Genomic DNA, 8,452 nt, shown 5'->3' with positions numbered 1-8,452 from the left:
TTAAAAAGAACATCCAAAACATCCCATTCCCCTACTCCCCCCATTGTTCATTTACTTTTTAAAAACAGTTTAATTGAGATATGTTCACAACCCTACAGTCCTCCACAGTGTACAAGCATTCACAGTACCATCATACAGTTGTGCATTCATCACCAGAATAAATTTTTGAAACTTTTCCTTACTTCAAAATAAAAATAAAAGCAAAAAAGAACACCTAAATCTTTCCATTCCCTCCATCCCACCCTATTCTTTATCAGATTTTTGTCCCCATTTTTTCACTCATCTGTCCATCCACTGGATAAAGGGAGTGCGAGCCACAAGGTTTTCACAGTCACACAGTCACACTGTGCAAGCTACATAGTTATACAATTGTCTTCAAGAATCAAGGCCACTGGGTTGCAGTTTGACAGCTTCAGGTATTTCCCTATAGCCATTCCAACACACTAAAACTAAAAAGTGATAACCTATATAGTGCATAAGAATACCCTCCAGAGTGAACTCTCAACTCCATTTAAAATGTCTCAGCCACTGGAACCTTACTTTGTTTCATTTCTCTTCCCGCTTTTGGTCAAGAAGATCCTCTCAGTCCCACAGTACTGGGTCCAGGCTCATTTCCCACATTGCCAGGGGGATTTGCACCCATGGGAATCGTCCCACATAGTGGGGAGGGTAGTGAGTTCACCTACTGAGTGGGCTTGGAAAGAGAGGAGGCTACATCTGAACAACAAAGAGGCTCCCTGGGGTGGACTTCTAGGCACAACCATAAGTGGGCTTAGCCTCTCCCTTGCAGCAACTAGCCTCACAGGCAAAGGCCCCCAGATCAAAGGCTTGGCCCACTAAATTGGCAGTCCTCAATGTTTGCAGAAAAATCAGCAATAGCCCAGCTGGGAAGTCCAACATTTCTGCATTTCTCCCCAGTTCCTTCATTGGCGGGGGTGGGGGGGATGGACACACAAATACACTTATACTCTCTGCTCATATCACTCTGGGATGTATCCAGATTTCACCCCAGTCTGTACAAACTCACCAAATCCCACTCCCCATTCACCACTCCCTGCACCTATGTTGTTCAAACAAACTGATCATACAAGTTAAATTATCTAGTGTGTTGCATCATTTTTGAAAAAGAACAAATAGGTGCCAAGTTCATATATACATAGTTATCTCAGTGATCCTTTCCTTAGGATCAGGCCCAGGAGAAATTTTCTCTCACCATTAACCTACCTCAGTAATTTCTGTCCTCGTACGTTCTCCTCTTAACTTTCCAAACTTTATTGTGTCTTTCAGAGGGATGCAATGGAGCTTAGTAATTCAGATTTTCACAAGAATTACTGTAAAAATGTTCCAACATACGGGTAAATGGATATGAATGGGTCTTAGAAGCCTCAAAGACCCAAGCCTAAAAGGAAGACAAAGCAAACTTTAGCTTTTAAAAGATTTGAGTGCCATCAAAGTATATCTCAGCAAACAAAACAAAACAAAAAACTCAGAGAAGCACCAACTGAACTTGTAACTTTAACAACATAGTTTTCTGGTGAATCCACTGAGAGAAAAATAGCAAAATGTGTCCCTAGAAAATGGGTTAACTATAAGGCAGTTAATTTTGGGAACCTGTTCCATGACTTTGATGATCTGTTTTCCAGTGGTCAAAGCAAATTCTTTTTTTCTGGCACTACTTAGAAATTTAGGTCATTTCTAATGAAATGAGCAACTCATTTCATGATTGATCACAATTAAAAATTCTTTGTTTTAGATCTCTGTTGACTCAATGGGAGTTATTTGTACCAAGTAGTTGTGATAAAATAATCAGATTCTAAATCTGTCAAGAACCATGGAAAGCATTTAAAAGTCCAACCCTGCTCACCTCTCCCTCTCCCACTCCACCACCTATTTATTTACCCACGAGAAAATAGAGAGGCTTGAAAACTTGTCCAAGGCCACTGGCAGAATTTGATTCAGCCTAGAATTTGCTAAATGCACCAAGAGTTCACTGCCTCTCTTATTATAATCATGGTGTTCTCACTGCCTCAACTTTCTAAAACTTGGTTGTCATGTCACCTGCTCCTGGAAAGTTTTACGGAAACCTTCACCTTGCCCTCCACCACTAGACTGTGTTAGATGCCCCTCTTTTCCCTTTTTTTTTTTTGTAAAACTATGACACGACATTCATCTGCTGTGTTGTAATCATTGATTTTTCACTACCTCAGACTGTGGGCTCTAGAGGACAGATACTGTGTGTCTTAATTTCTGTATCCTCAGCTCCTAGGAGCTTAATAAATGATCAGAGTCTTTAAAAAGACTCAATCGATAGAACCAAAGACTCTCTACTTTTTCCACTACAAGTCCTATACTCAGGCAATGTAAATGTCTGTTTGTTTGTTAATATTATTTCACTGCATATGTGGGTGTTTGTTAATTTGTTTTGTCCAAATGGTATCCACACCCATTTTTCAGTTAACAACATTGGGAAATCTCTCCATTTTACGTGATTTGGGTAGAATGACCGAACCCTGGCTCCAGGAGTAGTCAGGAGACCTGATTACTGTTCATGCCTCTGGCCAGAGGGATTGTTCCAGTAAAGGGATAGGACCCAAGTTAGATGAATCTTAATAAATCCCAGGACCACTCCTGGAACTCTTTTGGAGGAAGAGATTCTCTTTGGGCTGAAACTAATAACAAGAAAGAAAATGTTAGCTTGAATCCACCTGGGGCCCCTGCTTGGAGCCTGATAAACAAGCCCACACTGAGCAAAACAGAGTTGAGAGAGCATCAGAGAAATAGTCGATAATATTGCTTAAACTCCTGAACCTGACAATGCCTGCAGTCAGCAGTATCAGTTAGAAGGCTTTTGGCTACAAAAATAGACCATCCCATTAAAAGTGAGCATTTTTCTTCACATAACAGTCTGGAGGTGGGTTGTCACAGCACTGATTCAGTAGACCAACAAAGTCAGAGAGCTCTTGGCCCACACCTTTTGTCCCCAATATTTCAGCATCTCATCCTCACACAACAATGTCCAAAGACAGGACAGAAAAGTAGATTCTCCTCAAGGTTTTTCTCTTTTTATCAAGAAGGAAAGCCTTTTCCAAGGGTCCCAATCTGACATCTTACCTCTCTTTGTCCAGGATTGGGTCACATGCCCATACTCTAGCTGCAAATGTGCATCTGTCATTTTCCACCTCCACAGCAAGAGGCAGACTCTTCCAGCAAGGAAAAAGTGGTGATGGGGAAGGTGGACAACTAGCAGGGTCTATGACATTTATTTTCCATGAACTTTTCAGGTATATGAGTGTTCTAGTTTGCTAATGCTGCCAGAATGCAAAACACCAGAGATGGATTGGCTTTTATAAAAGGGGATTTATTTGGTTACACAGTTACAGTCTTAAGGCCATAAAGTGTCCAAGGTGACACATCAGCAATTGGGTACCTTCACTGGAGGATGGCCAGTGGTGTCCAGAAAACCTCTGCTAGCTGGGAAGACACGTGGCTGGCATCTGCTTTCAAGTTCTGGTTTCAAAATGGCTTTCTCCCAGAACATTCCTCTCTAGGCTGCAGTTCCTCAAAAATGTCACTCTTAGTTGCACTTGGGGTATTTATCCTCTCTTAGCTTCTCTGGAGCAAGAGTCTGCTTTCAACAGCCATCTCTTCAAACTGTCTCTCATCTGCAGCTCCTGTGCTTTCTTCAAAATGTCCTTCTTGGCTGTAGCTCCTCTTCAAAATGTCACTCACAGCTGCGCTGAGTTCCTTCTGTCTGTCAGCCCATTTATATGGCTCCACTGATCAAGGCCCACCCTGAATGGGTGGGGCCACTCCTCCATGGAGACATCTCATGAGAGTTATCACCTACAGTTGGTTGGGGCGTATTTCCATGCAAACAACCTAATCAAATATTCCAACTTAATCCCCACTAATATGTCTGCCCCACAAGATTGCATCAAAGAATATGGCTTTTTCTGGGGGACATAATACATTCAAACTGGCACAATGAGGAAATTAAAGTTCACTAATTTAAGTCATTTTGAATCAGGCTTCTTTCCCTTAAAATAAATAATGGATTATAAAAATTTGATTTCTAAGTTTATCTTTGTATATAATTTTTTTAATATTCTAAGTGAAATTTTTTATAAAAATAAATAGAAATAAATATTTAGAAAGTTTATTCATTTTTAGAATATGGATTTGCTTTCCATGTTTTCATTTTTGTTGACCTGAACATTCACGTGTTTTGAGTAGAGCATTCGTGCACTTAATTGAGAGGAAAACTAAGTTGTCATCTCACAAACAGGTCTTTGTAAAATTTCAATGTAAAATCAGTTAATATTTTACAGGGCTTTTCATCTTTATCTTCTTTTCAAGCTTTGAGATAAAAATATTTTTAGAGTTTAAGATTAATGTGCTCTTCTATCCAACACACATTCTCCAGATGCGTGTCATTCCACTACTTGCCATTAAAAAAAAAAAAGATAATTTATAGAGGAAGAGCATTGTTCTAGCTTGCTAATGCTTCCAGAATGCAAAACACCAGAGATGGATTGGCTTTTATAAAAGGGGATTTATTTGGTTACACAGTTACAGTCTTAAGGCTGTAAAGTGTCCAACGTAAACACATCAGCAATCGGGTACCTTCACTACAGGATGGCCAATGGTGTCTGGAAAACCTCTGTTAGCTGGGAAGGCACGTGGCTGGCATCTGCTCCAAAGTTCTGGTTTGAAAAATGGCTTTCTCCCAGGATGTTCCTCTCTAGGCTACAGTTCCTCAAAAATGTCATTCTTAGTTGCACTTGGGGTATTTGTCCTGTCTTAGCTTCTCCAGAGCAAGAGTATGCTTTCAATGTACATCTTCAAACTGTCTCTCATCTGCAGCTCCTGTGCTTTCTTCAAAGTGTCCCTCTTGGCTGTAGCTCCTCTTCAAAATGTCACTCACAGCTGCACCGAGTTCCTTCTGTTTGTCAGCTCATTTATATGGCTCCACTGATCAAGACCCACCCTGAATGGGTGGGGCCACACCTCCATGGAAATATCTCATCAGAGTTATCACCTACAGTTGGGTGGGGCACATCTCCATGCAAACAACCTAATCCAAATGTTCCAACTTAATCCCCACTAATATGTCTGCCCCACAAGATCACATTAAACAGTATGGCTTTTTCTGGGGGACATAATACATTCAAACCAGCACAAGCATGGAGCATAAAGGCATAAAACTGCACTCAGTTGACTGTCAGAATTGGGACTCAGAAGTTTTCTTCTCTTCACACACACAAAAAACTAAGCCACTCACAGTAAATATATATATATTTCCTTGGTGCATTTTTCAGCAACCAACTTTCAAGACAGGAGCATTTTGTAAATTAAATATTCTTTCCATTTTTTTTTCTAGATGATGTTGCTTTATTTTTTTTCAAAAGCCAGGACAGATGGCTTTCTTATTTTCAAGTTTAATTATAGCTATATGTATGAGAAGCAAACTTATTATTGCCTTTTGAATGATTTTCTCAAAACTTTGCGGATAATTTTATAAATACTAAATTTTCTCAGCTCTCATAATGGTCTCAGAAGATAGATAGCAACAGGGCAACTGGACTAATTAGAATGAGTGGTATAAAAAAACAAGCCCTTAAACTTGCATATAATTGTGCCTAAGAGTCTCCCCCTGAGTACCTCTTTGTTGCTCAGATGTGGCCCTCTCTCTCTCTAACTGAGCCATCTCGACAGGTGAACTCGCTGCCCTCCCCACTACGTGGGACCCGACTCCCAGGGGTGTAAATCTCCCTGGCAATGCAGAATATGACTCCCGGAGATGAATGTGGACCCGGCCTCGTGGGACTGAGAGTAACTTCTTGACCAAAAGGGGGATGCAAAATGAGACGAAATAGTTTCAGTGGCTGAGAGATTTCAAATGGAGTCGAGAGGTCACTCTGGTGGACATTCTTATGCACTATATAGATAACACCTCTTAGGTTTTAATGTATTGGAATAGCTAGAAGTAAATACCTGAAACTACCAAACTCCAACCCAGCAGTCTGGACTCCTGAAGACAATTATATATTAATGTAGATTACAAGGGGTGACAGTGTGATTGTGAAGACCTTGTGGATCACACCCCCTTTATCTTGTGTATGGATGAGTAGAAAAATGGGGATAAAAACTAAAGGACAAATGGGGTGGGATGGGGGGGATGATTTGGGGGTTCTTTTTTCACTTTTATTTTGTATTCTTGTTCTGGTTCTTTCTGATGTAAGGAAAATGTTCAGAGATAGATTGTGGTGATGAACGCATAACTATGTTATCATACTGTGGACAGTGGATTGTATACCATGGATGATTGTATGGTGTGTGAATGTATTTCAATAAAACTGAATTTAATAAAAAAAAAAACAAGCCTTGTACCCAAATCGCAATTATAGTTTAGTGATATAAAAATATAACCTGATCAGGGAACCAAGGTGAATATTAATCCTAATTACAGTTTTGACATCTCTCTAAAGTTATTTAAATATTTGTTTAACCTATGCTATATTTCAAATCATATGGTAAAACAGTGAAAATGGATTTAATTCAAATACTTAGTACCTTGAATGGGAAGTTGAACACAATATTTACACAAACTGAATAGTGGAAAAGAAAATCGAACCTGAATTTGACCAAGACTTTAAATTAGGGCTTCTCAACCCTGTCACTACTGACCCTTTGGGCCTAATAAATCTTTGTTTTGGGGTACTCTCCCATGCATCATAGGATGTTCAGCAGCTTCCCTGGACTCTCCACAAAATGCCAGTAGCACTTCCAGTACCCCCAGTTTTGACAACTAAAAGTTTCTCTAGGCATTTCCAAATGTCCCGCAGGAATTCCTCTGGTTGAGAACCACTGCCCTAGATCCGACTACCAATTTACAAGAGATTTGGAGAACATAGGAACAGGAGATGGGGGAATCCTACAGATCAAACTGCCTGGTTTCTTTTATAAATAAATTTCATGAAAGAGAGAAAAGGAGGTTAAATGAGACTTCAGAGACATGTCAACTGACTGCAATGTATGGAACATATGTTGACCCTAGTTCATACCAACAAAGAAAAAATTACACAAAATAAGAAATACGCACACTGACTGTATATTGACTGGATATTTGATTGTTAATTTTGGGCAGTGTCATAAAGGAATTATGATTAAGTTCTTTAAAAAAAAATTTTCTCTTAGAGATGCCCAATGAAACTCTTTCAGATGAAATGATACACTGTTTGGGGTTTGCTTCCAATTGGTTTAAGGTTGGGGCTGGGAAGAGGAAGAACAACTACAGGTAAAGCAAGACGGGCTGTGAGTTGTTGAAACCAGGTGCTGTGTCCAGGGATTAAGTTATACTGTTGACTTTTGATCATGTCTAATATTTTCTACAATAAAGAATTTACAAATATTTAGGCATCTTTTCAAATAGGTATTAGCCCCATGCACGATCCTAATATTAACAACTTATTTTTTTTTAGTAACAGTGATTTAAGTTATTAATTACTACGTTAATTGCCCAGAGAAAAACAGAGTGCATTTGCTTTGATCTAAATTGGCTGACTCTATTGATCAAGTTAACCAAAAAATTATTAAGTCACTACCTTATGTTAGGTAAACATCTCAAAATCTGGCAGTGTCCAGGGCAGTGGTGTTCAAGGTGTGCCCACCACCAATTCTGGGGTTACACACAAGTTCTTCAGGGTTTCACAAATATTTGATTGAGATTTCACCTTTTAAATATTTTTCCAATTACTTTTTAGAACTTTCATTTTAAAAAAAAATCCACCTTGGAGATTTTCCTACCTGTTACCACATATGTAGATTAACTCAACTTTCCTAAGACCAAGAAGTGTAGTTACTTCTGCCATCTCTGTTTAATTAAATAAAGAGCGTCCCGGAATTGCAAGGTGAGTGGTTGAAAACTAGTTCCATTTCCATCATTCCTTTGTGTGAATCTGGATTTTATCAAATATTTCATAACCCTCCAAATAGGTGACTACTTCAAGTACTTTACGAATGACAACTTTCAATCATAATAAATATTAATTTTTTGTTCATGGTTATCTTTGACCAACTTAATTAGACTCAATTAATTTAATTTTATTAAAATAATTTTATGCTAATCAAATACTGCTTAATTTCCTTTTGGAAGAAATGATTGTGCTACAGGGAGAAGTTTGATTATCAACGTCCATGTGAAAGAAAATCAGGAGACTTAGTGAGGCCAAAGTATCGGCTTTTAACCAATGTACCAGGTGGTTCTGAAGCAGGCCACATTTTGAGAAAAAAATGGCCTTTAGCATTTAAAATTCCATTCCATTTAGAAGCACTATAAGGTCAGGAATCATACTGGTTTATTTACAACCTTATGCCCAGGACATTACAGAGGAATGGTTTGTGGGAGCTTTAGTTCCCACCCAAATCTCCATTAGCAAAGAGAGGGAATTCT

The sequence above is a fragment of the Choloepus didactylus genome, chromosome 15 (genome assembly GCF_015220235.1).
Source record: "Choloepus didactylus isolate mChoDid1 chromosome 15, mChoDid1.pri, whole genome shotgun sequence".
In the NCBI taxonomy this organism is placed as follows: Eukaryota; Metazoa; Chordata; class Mammalia; order Pilosa; family Megalonychidae; genus Choloepus; species Choloepus didactylus.
This window is presented reverse-complemented; position numbering follows the sequence as displayed.